At 40.3% G+C, this 14,246-nt stretch overlaps 1 long non-coding RNA gene across 1 annotated transcript in view; it reads right to left on the bottom strand.

Moving 5' to 3' along the window:
- The window catches only part of LOC134474927 (uncharacterized), a 36,880-nt gene extending 23,386 nt beyond the window's left edge, over positions 1-13,494 (bottom strand). Inside the window, exons 1-3 of the long non-coding RNA XR_010045860.1 lie at positions 6,849-13,494; positions 5,499-5,553; positions 4,592-4,827 (exon numbers count right to left, since the gene is read on the bottom strand). This is a non-coding gene — a long non-coding RNA (uncharacterized LOC134474927). The remainder of the gene's footprint in view (positions 1-4,591; positions 4,828-5,498; positions 5,554-6,848) is intronic.
- Between the last annotated feature and the right edge of the window lie 752 nt (positions 13,495-14,246).

The following is a 14,246-nucleotide window of genomic DNA, read 5'->3' on the forward strand; positions in this document are numbered from 1 at the left end:
AAGCATGTTTTCTAAATCTATATCCCAAATAAAATTTGATTAAATGGTTTGAAAATTGCAAAAAGAGGCAAAAAGATTGGTGAGCTCAAATAAAAATGAACAGCTGTTTACAGGGCAGGCAAACGGATAAACATGGGCAGATGATACGTACATTATAAATGGACTGAACCAACAGACAACAAATATATAGACTGACAATATCTTATAAAATTAGAGTGCACTCAAATACAGTTGACCAATCTGAACTATAATACATTGACTAGTTTGAACCTTCTTGTAGTCCAAATAGAGATCTCTTGAAATAAGAATAGCAGAAAAGTAACCTAATTTATGGCTAATCTGAGATAGCTTAGAAAGTGAAAAATGAGTGCCAGGGGACCCCACCTTGCCACCTTGCTGGGAGGCCCTTGCCCCCCCCCCCCATTATCCTGTCACCACCTCCTCTGCACTGCTACCTGGAACCAAACTTTGGGTCTGACCAGAGCTGAGCCATGCACAGGGAATGGGACTGCCTGGGGGGGGGGCACATGGAGCCCACAAGGGAGTGCAGAGCTGGCACATGGTGTGAGATCCCAGAGCAGCCTGCACAGGCCAGTCCATGTGCACCATGCACTGTTGCCACCCGCCCTGCCTGCACACAGCCAAACACAGTCCATGTGCACCTCCCCAATTCCCAGCCACTTTCCTGCTCTGAGGAGGGATTGAGAAATTGGAGCCAGGTGAGTGAAGCAGGAGGTGAAGATGATACAGGGGTCTCCGCCTTTGGTTGAGAAAGCTACAGAATTTGGTGTTTGAGATTCAGACAAGAAACTGTAAAGAAAGGAGTGGCATTCTAAGTGTTGGGCTGGGGAGAGATCCTGAAGGAGCAGAGTGAAAGACACTTCCTTAAAGTGAAAAAGGCCTACAGATGAAGAGTTTCTGCTACCTTGCCACCCTTGTGATGAAAACATACATAACAGATCAGCTTTCTGGATTTTCATAGCCTTTTAGAGGCCAAGAGCACCAAGGTTATGAATCAGGCACCTCAAAAGTATGTTTACTTGGGGAGAAGAAAAAGTATTTCCCATGATTGAATAAAATTAAAATGAGCCAAAAGTGAACTTTGGCTACTCCAGAAGCAGGTCGTCACCTAATCTTTTGGATGCACGGTTAATGGATTCCAACTCTTGCCCTCTAGCCATCACCAAAAGGCATTGGTGGAGTCCCAGGGGACTACAGTAATGGCTCTGTCTCAGATTGCTCAAGGAATATGAGAACCGCTACTTCAGTTCAGCGATGGAAAAGTAAGATCCAGTTTTGGACATGCCCAAAATTATGAAGTGATCCTTGGATGGGTGTTGACTCACCTGCAGTAAATGAATTAGGCCGGTGTTGTTTGCAGACCAGCAGCAACAAGTTGAGCATCTCCAGTGTGTTGAGAAATGAATTAATCCAGGAGGCAGTCCAGTCAATGAATCAGCAGGGGCCTCAAACTGCGAGGACCCCAGGAGTCACTCACACTCAGGTTCCTGGCCAGGGAACTAACTGATAGGATTTTTGCCCGAATTAGATGGCAGAAAATAAAGTAAAATGGCCTTTATTTTAAGTATGTGGAGAGAAACTCCATTACTACTGGGGCCTGGCTTTCTCTGCTGGACACATGGTGTCGGGCATATATATATATTGGCCTGTGGTGGTGCCTAAAGGGGCATCACTGACACCCAAGCACCCATTGGAATTCATTTTGCACCACAGGTAAATTGCCTAGGGGTAGGGAAAATGACCTCAAGGTAAATGTCCTTTGGTCAGGCATCTCACTGCTGTAGTGTCCTATCTAGGGAAAAACCCTTTCAACAAGTTCCTAAGGTGCCATCCATCTGGAGTTTAACTCAGAAAGCCCAGTTCCTCAATGAAGGTCTCCTGTAAGGACTCTGTATACACCTTCACAGACGGCCTCATACAATGGTGTGACAGAGGCTCTGGTCAGTGCCTGGAATGGATGAGATGGACTGATCCAGAGGGTGGAGAAACAAAATATGCTCAGAAATTCCACAGGAGGGGGCCCTTACCTCATACATCCTCTAGCAGAGCTTACATGGAACTGAGCAGCCTGAGGCTCCAGGACATGGCCATGCATTACAGTGCAAGAGACACAGTGTGGGGCCATCTGTGTGAGCCCAAACATAAGTTTCCCTGTGGGAGAACTCATGAACAGCAGGATGCAATTCAGAGCAGCAGCCATTATTTTTACCACATGGAATCTCTACATGCCCCCCTTTTCAGCTACCACAACAGTGAACCAGAGCCTGGGAATAATCCAGAAGGAAAGAACTGCCTGACATGTTCATGAGCTTCTGGACAATTTCAAACAGAATAGGTTTTTAGTTCAGTTGTCTTTCATTTCCATCCATTTCCAAAAATGGGAGGTGTCAATACAATGATATTTGCTAGATATTGAATGAAAATTGGGAAAAAGTGAACAAATCAATTCACTTTATGTTTATTTAAATACATAGCTATCAATTAACGGAAACATTAACAATATACAGAGAGTTTCATTATCCAGCACCAGCTTTCTCTATTATTGGCATTTCATATTAGCATGCTCCTTTTACTTCACATGAAACATCAATCATGACATGCGGTTATTAACTCAAAAATTTTAACTGAGTCTCTTTTTTATTCTTCAAATGTTACCATACTATTTTGTCAACTAAAAATTTGCTTCAAGCAGATTGTAAATGTTTAATTTAGATTATTTTAAAAGAAAATCATATTACTAGGGCTTTTAAGATAATGTGTATTTATTTACAATTGAATGATGTATTATATTCTACAGCTTTGTTTCTTTTTATTAGCATGTGCCTTATATACAGTACATATTTTGTGTATGTATGTGTATGTATATCACACTCATGTATATGTAGGTCACTTTTTAGGTGTACATACATATGTGCACATCTACTTTCAAGGAAGCAATTGAAAACTAGAGAACAAGTTTCTGAGCACAATCTTGAGAAACCACTACAAATCATAAGCTATTGTGTTGACATTCCCCAAAAGCATAAATATAATATCTGAGTGACACATTACTAAACAAGATATGTAAATGCAAATAGTCATGTGAATGCCAAAGTGCTATTATTTTAATTATGGAAACCCCAATTAATTATCAAGAAATCACAAAATGCTTTTTTCAGTGAATCCAGTCCTCACATGATATTACCAGCCTGCTAACCTGCTGAGCAGTAGAAACTCACACTCCTTGCTGCTGGAAGCTCAACAAAACAAAACTACATAGAAGACACTGAGATGCACAGCCAGACTTCATCAGAAAGCACAACACAGGAAAAAATATGCCTCAGTTTTTTTTCTTACAGATTAAAAAAGGGACTGAAGGAAAGAAGGGAGAGATTGGTGAATGAATACTGAGGGATTGTTCTATGGAACAAGAGGCACTAGTTGCTTTTGCAAATTGATATCAGTATAGGTAACAGTACCACACTGTGAATTTCACAAAGCTAGCAGAACTGAGTTGGGATGATTTTAACCTAAAGGAGAAAAATTCTTCTCCTGATTTATATTCAGCATGAGTTTCACATGTATTTAAACATCACATGTTTTCCCTAAGATAATTAAAAACTTCATGATTTTAGGATACATTTAAAGAAATTAAAATAAATAAAATAAAATAAAACAAAAAGGTATATTCCACAAACATTAGCATGAAGTTACTTGTTTTTGCTTAACTCATAACTGCCCCATATGGCAAAGAATAGTGTCATTCAATATATGAAATGATAAAGAAATGTGGGACAAAAATAGACTGAAATGCTCCTGATAATGATGTGCTTTATTTTTAAAATATGTCCATTTTGCTTTCTGAAAGTCACATAGTTTCTTGTCCTCAAGTATTTGTTTTTTCTAAATTTGATAAAAGTTCATTTGCTCTTCTATCCACTTTCCTTCCATTGACATTGTGCTCTCCCTTGAAGGTGTCAGATCACTCCCATCATCTAAATATAGATACACACAGATTCTTCCAGATCCCTCTGCTCCCTGACAGTCTTTTTCCTGTTCAATTCATTTCCCTACTCTTCCATTATACACCAGAGTTAGTGTGGAGGCTTTTGTCACAAGTCTTGACAGTTGCAGAGTATCTATATTTTGGAGCATGACACAAAGGGCCAGATGACAAAATCAATATGCTGTGAAGATTTTGCCTGGAGATCATCATCAAGGCAGCAGCCCTCTTCTTTTGGAGACACACTTATGAGGAGTCTTTATCTCCAATTCATGTACTGTTCAATTTGAATAGAATCAGTTTTGACTGAATAATCCTCCCTGTGCTGTCTGCAGTACTCTCTCTGTGCTGCATGGAGATCAAGGCTTCCCTCCTTCCTGTGGGCCTCACCTCTCAGGCATCAAAAACACCAGCAAACCTCAGTCCAGATACATCAGCCCCATCCTCTGCCTTGCTGTCACTGGCTGTTACCTGCCCTAAGATTTGAGCACACTCTTCTCAGATATGAACTCTCAGCAACCCAAATCTTGCTAAAAATTTGGCATGCACTAGGTCATTATCTTGTATCAGAGCCAGCACAGTACTCACCTGTGTAGATAGAAGATGTCTGGAGAAGATATCAATATGAATTATGACTAACATGGATGAAACAGTTCCATGCATGTGGGACCAAGGTAGAGACCACCAGTAGCATCAGCTGGAACATCACTTTCAAAAAAGGTTTCTCCAGAAATTAGTATAAAAGCCACAGAATGCTGGACTGACAGAAGACAAACTGAAACCTTCAATATTTTCTTTATGTGATCATCACCTACAGCTTGACACTGTGTAAAGACATAGAACAGAGAATACATCTGCCAGGGCTGACTCCCATATCAGCAGTGACACATTCAGCAGGTCCCACCCATGAGGGCCAGATGTGAGGATGCCCTGTTGTCCCAGCTCAGTCCTTATACAGCCCCTGATTCACACATGCAAATCATCCTACATGCTAGCAGAAGAAATCTCTGTCACCTGCAGGTTGGAAGTGGAGGTCTTCATCCTGCAGGCAACATGGAGATGCTGTGGACCCTTCTCTGTCTAATGGCAACTCCACTGAGTGAGAGTTCTGGGGTATCTAGTTCTTTGTAGGGGTCAGGATATGGGAAGGGAAAGACTCACAATGTCTCCCCTTGTCCTCAGGTGTGCTATTTGATATGACACTTTGAGAATCAGGACCCAGCCTGGTGAAGCCCCTAGAAACCCAGATCCTCACCTGCAATGTCACCAGTGACTCCATCACCTGTAGTTATGCTTAGAGTTGGATTCACCAGCCTCCTGGGAAAGCACTACAGTGGATGAAGTACTGGACAGGGAATACAAAATAAAACTCAGGCTTCCACGACTGCATCTCCATCACAGCTGACACAGCCCACAATTTTTCCTTGCAGCTGTACTCTATGACCTCAGAGGACATGGTGGTGTACTACTGTACCAGATTTCAGGAGTTTCTCACCTGGCCCAAGTAGCTTCTTCTCACTCCCGCTCCTTCCCAGGTATAAACCAACACTCTGCACAATAAGAACATGGCTTAAAGTCAGCACCTGCCAATTCCACACATATAAAAGCACTGATTTTTTTATATTTGCTATTGTTTATTTGTTAAATATAGAACAATGGTTATATTGCATTAAATATGGTATATAATCATCCTATCACTCTTTGAATATAATAGCATTTATTCCAACCTAGATTTTAAGCGTGGTGTGATTCCTTCTCTAAGAGTTTATTTATTTCAGTAATACAGTCATACAGTTTTATTACAATTATACAGTGTTGTTCAACTTTAGAAGCTTGAGAAAGGTCTTCATTAAAATTGACTCATCAGGTTTTTCAAACTAGTGTTTTCTTTTTCATCTGTTTTATAATATTAGAAAATATAGAAACACTTTGTAGAAGCCTATTCAGATGTAATTTGTGTCTTTTGGTCTTTAGATTTAGTATAATGCTTTTTCCTTTCTTTTGATGTGTTTTCTAATATCAAGACATCATCATAGGCACAGTGGTTCCCAGACATAGGCAAGATAAGGATGGTGTCTTACCCTTTGCCCATAGGGTCCTCATCTGCTCATGGAATTCTTCACTAGTAACATCTTAGTTTGGCAGCAATGCCCCTTTGTGGGCAGAGTGGCTCAGGGTTTTTCTCTCATATCCTAGCCAGCACTTCCTAAGGAATCTAATTCCTTGGTTTAATGTATGAAAGACCTTAAATCTCCCTACAGTTTTAAGCAAAAATTGTGGGTGTTACCTGGTTCAGTGGTGGCAGATACACTTCAAAACAGCATGTTGTACACCACAAACACAATTTCACTTGTCTGTTAAGAACTAAGTTTACTTTCTACTAAGATCTTCTGAGGTGGAAATCTAATTCCAATCCCATGTCCCCATTGCTGTTCCTATCTTGTGTGAGAAACACACTTCCAAAATGTCTTACTTTCCATAAATTTCAGTCTGAATTCAAATATTAACAATTGTGTCTCTGCCTCACTCACTGCAGGATCATTTGCTGGTGGAAGTACATGGAGCAATTCATCCAGTGCTTTAATGTGTGTCCTCAAGTAAGCAGGACACTTCCAAAGAAGATCCATTTTGCTGGAAAAGAATGAATTGTAAAATTTGGAAGGGGGAAAATGGCAAGGAAGAGAAAATGTGTAAGTTCAGTGCTAGTGACATAAAATCTGCAAGAGTATGAGGGTAAATTCCTGATGCACATAAAACAGGTATATGATAATCATAGTGACAACAAGAAATAAATTGAAATAATTATAATTATTCACAAAATCTAAAAGACTAGAGAAACCATTACCTGAATGATTATCTGGTGTAGAAGGAAAATTATCTTTATGTGAAAGAGTATATATTTTGGCCAAACCATTTGAGAGCCTTCCAAAGAGGTGTATCTAAATTCTTTTTCCTGTGACACAGTGATCTAACTCATTAATATCTTTTCTTCATCCAAAACTCATTAGAGAACAAGTGGCTGTAATTATGCAGAAATGTTGGTTGATAATAATTTTACCTTCCCACAATTTTTTTGTCCACACTAAGAACTGCAAAAAAAGTATAGGTCATCACCTTCTCAGTTTTATAAGGAAAATGTCATCCAACTCATGGCACTTGGTAAGTATCTGAGTCCATTTTCGGTGGCTGGAAAAGAATGGATGGAGCAGATTGAATAAGTTCAATAAGTTGAAGGATGAGGGTTCAATTGTCAACCTTTGTTATAGTCAGCCAAATGCTTGGCACAAGCCTCTGCTGATTTAAAGAGAGCACTTCACATTGGGTGTAACCAAACCAGTGGCATCCTGTGTGAGACACTAAGTGGCCAAGAAAATAGCCCCTCACCAACAATCTACTAATCCACTGTACCATTAGAGGGTGAATCAAGCCATGACCAGGTTTTCAAAACCCCAGCACCTGCCTATATTTACACTTTCAAATACTAATATTTCTTATATCCTGTTCATTAATCTGTTAATTCCTTTTTCCATTCTCTGCTCTCACACACCTCTATTTTGACTAGTGTAGCTACTGAATTTATGAATCTTTATGTGATTAATGTACATTACAGTATTGCCTTTGAATAATGTTCTACATTTTAGAGGTAAATATATTCCATTTAGTAGATATTTACTTTAGTTAACAGCAGGTCAATATTTTTTTTTGTCTTGGCATTCATACCATAAATATAGATATGTTTTCTATTGATAAGTGTAGTACTTTATTGGTCCTTAGGGTTGCTATTCATTTTGCATTTAATGACACAGTGGCTACTGATTTAATTACCATACCAAAGTATTGCTATTAATTGACTTTCTTTGACATGCAAATATCTACATTAACTTGGTGTTATTAATAATATTGTGACCCATTATGGAGAAATGTGTATCAGGCCCAGCATGCTACAAACTTACATATCAATTAAACAGAAGTGATTCAATCTTGGGACACAAGGCAATGGCTGCTGGTTTACCCCTTCCAAGGAACATCACTGAAAATCAGAAATTAACCAAAGACATCTCTACAATAAGTAGTACACTGTAATAAACTAACTATTCTCAACACAAAACAAACAAAAAACACAAATAGAAAAACAAGTAGGCAATCCAACAGAATTCTTCCCAGAAATCCTAACACTCCCAAAACTTAACTGTGTGGCACTGATGGTAAAGAAACCAAAAAACCTCAAAGTGAATCATTCTACATGATTCGAGGGGCATAACAAAAACCTTCCAATTTGAAAACTGGCACAGGCACAGAAGGAATAAGTAATAAGACATTGGACCTGTTGAATCTAGTTATGAACAATGCTAAAAAATGCACTGAAAGAATATAGAAAAGCTAAGCTAATTATGTGAGGCACACATGATAATGATGTGACATGAATGAGGGAGATGTTGAAGAGGAAACCATTGTGAATTCTGAAAGACTCATATTTGATGGAGTTAGACCATTACAGTCCCAGATAGATGGGAAAAGTACATTGTGCACCTCCTCAAGTAAGTCACCTGCATGGAGTGTTCTCTGGACATTGCATTGGGAGTACAGCCTGATGACCTCATGGTGCAAGGGAATGATTATAAAATAGTAAAGGCACAGTTAGCACAACAAACTTAAAGATGTGAGAGCAAGTGAAAAATCAAATTGTGGCCTCTGCCTATCCTCCTGCTGCTTTTCATATAAGCACTCTGCTACATTCAGGCATTCAGGGAGCCTTGACTGCTCCGCTGCTTTCTGCTGATCATGCACTGATCAAGCAGACTATTCCTAGCTGTGATTCCCTTAGTTAAAAGAACATATATCCTGTTTCCAACTTGTTTCAAGGTCTTTGATTTGAACAAAGTGATACAATCAAGGATATTTTAAACTTTGCTTGCTCCACTCAAATCCCTTCTCCTTGTTCCCACTGTGTTCCTACATCACATTAAATGATGGCTTTTAAGTAAGTGTATTTAGAGTTAAGTTGCCTGAAAATATGTGACTTAATTAGATTCAGGGGACCAATCATGTAATAGCTTAATCTACCTTGAATTCCTGCTTGAAAATTATTTAAACTGAACTCAAAGCTGGGTCTTCATTGATAATTTAGAAACAATAGGCCCCCAGCCCACTCGTGTTGAGATCACTAAAGTAGCCTGCTAGATTCCGCAGTGTGAAGAGCATTCTACCTCTTTTGACATTGGATCATGCCTAACAACTACATCAACCACACATGAAAGCCACAGAACAGAGGACAGCTTAGGCATGGATAAATGTCACATGGTCAGTGCTAGGCTGGGCAGCTCCCATACACAGTAATGCCCAATCTTGGACACATTGATAGTCACCCTGGCTCAGCATCCCATATGTTACCTTTCAACACATAAGTGCAAATTAGGTCAGGGGCTAGCAGAATAAATTTCTGTCAGCAGCTAAGCTATTGTGAGTGTCCTCATCCTGCAGGCAACATGCAAACAACATGAACCTTAGGGTTAGTCCTGAGGTCTCTAGATGTTTAAGGGGTCTGGCTGTTGGATTGGCAAGTCTTTATGACTCCTATTGTCCTCATGTGTGCTGTCTGATCTGACACTTTGTGAGTCAGAATCGAGCCTACTGAATGAGATGAGCTCCAGTCCTTCACCTGCACTGCCATGAGGAGCTCTTTTGCAGTAACTACTGGAGTTGGAGCCACCAGCCTCCTGGGAAAGCTCTACAATGGATGGGATACTTGTTAGGGAGCACAATCTACCACCTGGCTTTCCAAGTCTGCATCTCCCTCACTGGTGACACAAATAGGAACCACTTTTACCTGCAACTGAACTCCATGACTTCCAAGGACACCATCACATTTTACTGAGCAAAACACACTGAGAAGACCTCAGTGTAAATTCAGACATAAACCTGGGGTGCTTTTAACTGGCAAGAGGTTCTCCTGATCAACAATAACAACAACAATAACAACAAAAGAGTTTCAGGTGCATATGCTGTGTTGTTAAGGATGTCCTTATGATGTGTGACATGATACTTGCTACCCAAGCATTTCCAGCTCTGTGTCTCTACATCCCTCCAAGTCTGCCATGTAAGTATTGACAGGAATCACTGCTCATATTTTGCTACTCTTGTTTCCTATGGGTGTATCTTCAATTGTGCTGAAAAACAAATTTCTCCTCACCAATCTAGCAGCTTCACTCTAGATTCATATATACCATTGCTTTCTTAATATGGCAATTAATCATCATCTAAAATGAATGTATTAATTTTTTCTGGATAACAATCAATTTTATCATTGAGGAATAAATGCTTCACTTTAGTAAATTAAGTGCATCAAGTTCTTATTTCTAAGTTCTGAGAACTCAAAGTTCTCTCTTCTCCTTGGCCCCCTCAGAAGTCCTAATCACACACTTCAGCCCCAGCAACACACAGAGACCCCAGGGAAGAAGAAAAAAAGGCAGCCTGGCTGGACTCAGGGCAGAATCCAAGGGCTTTCATGTTCTCTTCCTATGAGAGTGCATTGAGTGGAACTTTGGCCTGTTCTTTCCATTTAAACTTTAGAACTTAGGGAATCATTAATTCAGCAAAATACAATGTAGCCATGGTCACACTTATCCTGGGAAGTCAGATGCACCTCCACCTCCTCTGCTTGCCTTGCACTTGAGTTGGACCAGCATCATCATTGATGTGTCCTTGTTTTAAGGGCTGAGATTTCCTATTCCTGATGTGATGTCCCACGTGCATCTTTTGTTTCCAGGTGAAAACAAGGACATCTTCCAGAATGCATCATCTCCTGAGATTTAGTCAGATTCTCTCTGATGTATCTTCTTAATTCCAGTTAACAATACATCCCTGAAATGTCTAAAACATTTCATGTATTTCCTTCTCTTTCTTTCTCTGTTATTGCATTTTCAGTCATGGATGTGCAAATGTCATTTTCAATTATTGATCCTATAACCCTAATTCCACTGAGTTCAAATTTGGCTGCTGAAGTTGTACATAGCTTTTTCTCCAACTTGTAAAGAAATAGAAAATTATTATCACATACTCAAATCTACAAAAAACTGGATAAATTAAACATCATTCTCTTTTGATTCACCAATGAAAGAAATACATTTGCAGACTGAATGAACACAAATTATCATAGAGAGACAGAATATCCAGATCCCAGGGAAGCAGTGCTTCCTGGTATAGCAAGTGCCTCAGGCCCACAGTGGAAGGAGCACTGATATCAAGATGCTGGATGACTGGAGGACAGGAGAGGACCATGAGAAGTTAACATCACATACTAGGTGCCACAGAGTCCACATGTTACCTCCAGAAGCTGTCAGAATCTCAAGAAAAATATTAATAATAATCATTCAGGTCCCTGATACAGGGAAAAGAGTATTGATCATTGAGAAATGGACACAGAACTTGGTGCAGATGGAAGGCAACACGAAGGACATTTTCAGAAATGGATCCTATATAGAGATAACATATTTCATGTACAGAGCTCAGAGTTCAAATATGATCTGGAACAATTAAAATAATTCACAGATGAAATAAATGAAAGCAAATGGGCAGTCTCAGAAAGGAACAGTTGTCAGGGGATAGTGATCCAAATCCCTAGACTTTTATTGTGGGTGTCACATGATAGGAAATCCTAGGGATCACAGAATCCCACAGCATCAGGCACACTGTGTGATGAGATAGGACTGGAGCTGAGGGAGCTCCAGGACCCAGGTTCACCTGAAGAATTTAGTGAAGCTGCAAGTGGCAGAGGAGACTTGGGAGAAGAGAGGGCAACCTTGAACAGCATCTGCTTCCACAACTTCCATACCATGCTGAAAGCATTTTTCCCTCTCCCCTTCATGATCACTGCAATGGCTATCTCACATGCACATTTGGGACATCCAGGTGTGCCATGAGATGCAGCTGAAGTCACAGACCCAGAAGGACACACTGGACAGACATTTTCCTTCAACTAAGTAGCCACACACCTGACATACTCATGGATGTTTGTGTTCATGTCTATCCTGGTTTCTCAGGTCAACAATGGAAAAGCTTAGTATCTGGACCCACCACACTAGCATTGTGTCCATCCTGGCTAGAATGTGTCCTGTAGAATATAAGTCTCATAGATGGAGATGAATTCTCTCATCACGCAACTGTCGCCTCCAATTGGTGACCCTGAAACTAATCCACCAGGGTCAGTGGACAAAGGTGTTGATACTCAGTGACCTTTTTCCATGTGTAGGAGAAACACTAGTGCATGCATAAGATCAATACGGGTCCCTGTCTGTGGTACACAGAGCAGAAGGGAATTTAACAGGGGACCTGCCTTACACTTCAGTAAAGGGAAACTTTCCCAAAAAGGGACCTGTTCCTCAAGGACTTGGATCCATGCATGATTTAAAAGTAAAAGCTTGTAAAGACTGCAATTCTTTGGTTATCTATCTTCTATAGGGGTCCCTGAGAGGGACAATCTGCAGAAATAAGGCATCCTTCATCCACAGATGTCCTTGTTTTCCTTTGACAACACCAGCAGTTATCTGGGCCAGAGGAGTTATTTTCTGCATAGATGGATGATACATCTTCAGGACCCCAGTGCAGAGGGTAGGAAATCTGGGTTGGAATTTAAAGGTCTTCACAATTTTACATCCTTATTTTGCATTGCCACATTGAAGTGAGAGCAGTACCATGAAGGAAGGCCTTGAGAATACTGGATGTGAAATAGGATGGCTCAGAGCCAAAGAAGCATTAGGGACCTGTAAAAGTACCTTTTATTCAGTCATTCTTGTGTCCCAGATAAGAAACACCTGTCCAGGGAAAATGGACACAGGGAGGTGTAAGCAAAGGTAGGTGTAACCCTCCTGCAGGGGCCATTTCCTTCTCAAGCAGACACTGTCAGTGGACTAAGGGCCTTCACTAAATCCTAAAATGCCAATCCTGGTGTTTGCCTGGGGAATATGAGTGGTTAGTGACAGAGCAAGGATATATCAGGATCAGGATGGAGCTGGAGATAGTGGTGTCTGAGCTGGATGTAGGACATGTCAAGTATCCCATCTTTGAATGCTCAACTTAGATGGAAGGAAGCAGTACAGTGTCTCTAGTCAATAATTTTGTTTTAAATTTTTATATAACAATGTCAGTTGTATGTTGTATCCCACTTGTTACTCCTTAGCAATTTGTAGGGTTGGAATGATTTGTTCACACTGATGCTAGATGTTATGCACACTACAGGCTTTAATTCAGTATAATGCATTCAACTCCAAAGACCACTCCAAGAGCCTGTTTTGCAGCAACTGGCCTTTGTGATCATGAGGATGCTGCTGAGCATCACTGCGTGAGACACAGGGATTGAGATTTGAGTTCACTAAGATACAGCAACCATGTGGAGACAGAAAACTGAGCTTTAGGGCACTGAGGGGCTGAGCTGCACAGTGACACAGGTCATAGCTGTGTAGAGAAGAACAGGGGCTCCCATTGGGGTTGTTGAATCCCTGTGTTTTCACAGACACATAGAGACACAGACACAGAGAGAAACAGAAACATACACACACACACACACACACACACACACACACACACACACACGCACACATGCACATAGTGTCCTTGGACCCTGCCTACTTTGATGTAGCTATATCATCTCTTACTCTGCATGTTGGTCAACATGAGGTGAGCTCCTGTGCTCTATCTCACATTTGCACCATGGGCTGATCTTCAGAATGTATGAGATAAAATACACCTAGAGGAAATTTCCATTTCTAATGCCTGGATTTTTCAGGCACTTTATCACAGTGATAGAAAGTTCATAACACAAATGCAGAATGGTAAAAATTCAGTTACCATCTCTTCTTATAAGCACAAAGACACTCAGGAATCCAAAATTCATGAATAACATTTATTTAATATTAAGACCAATAAAGTACCTGTGCCCTGTGAAGGCTGTCACAGACATCTGCAGGAATTTCATATGGAACTTGATAGTGTAAGGTTTCCAGTTTTTTCTAAGGAGTGAATTAGGGCCTCAAATACATCAGAAGCTTGATGGTTAGAAACAGAATTTTATGCAATTGATGTCAGATAAACCCATTACAATAAATCTAGTTACATACATGATTGGTAAATAAAACTGCATCAGCACACTTATGAAAAGTCTGTTATTCAAGAGGCATTGTTATTAGGTGGATAGAAAGGCTATTATCAACAGCCAACCAGTAATCATTATGGAGAAAGTTATTGGACC

This window comes from Cavia porcellus, unplaced genomic scaffold (genome assembly GCF_034190915.1).
Source record: "Cavia porcellus strain 051 isolate PalLab524CR breed Dunkin Hartley unplaced genomic scaffold, mCavPor4.1 scaffold_43, whole genome shotgun sequence".
In the NCBI taxonomy this organism is placed as follows: domain Eukaryota; kingdom Metazoa; phylum Chordata; class Mammalia; order Rodentia; family Caviidae; genus Cavia; species Cavia porcellus.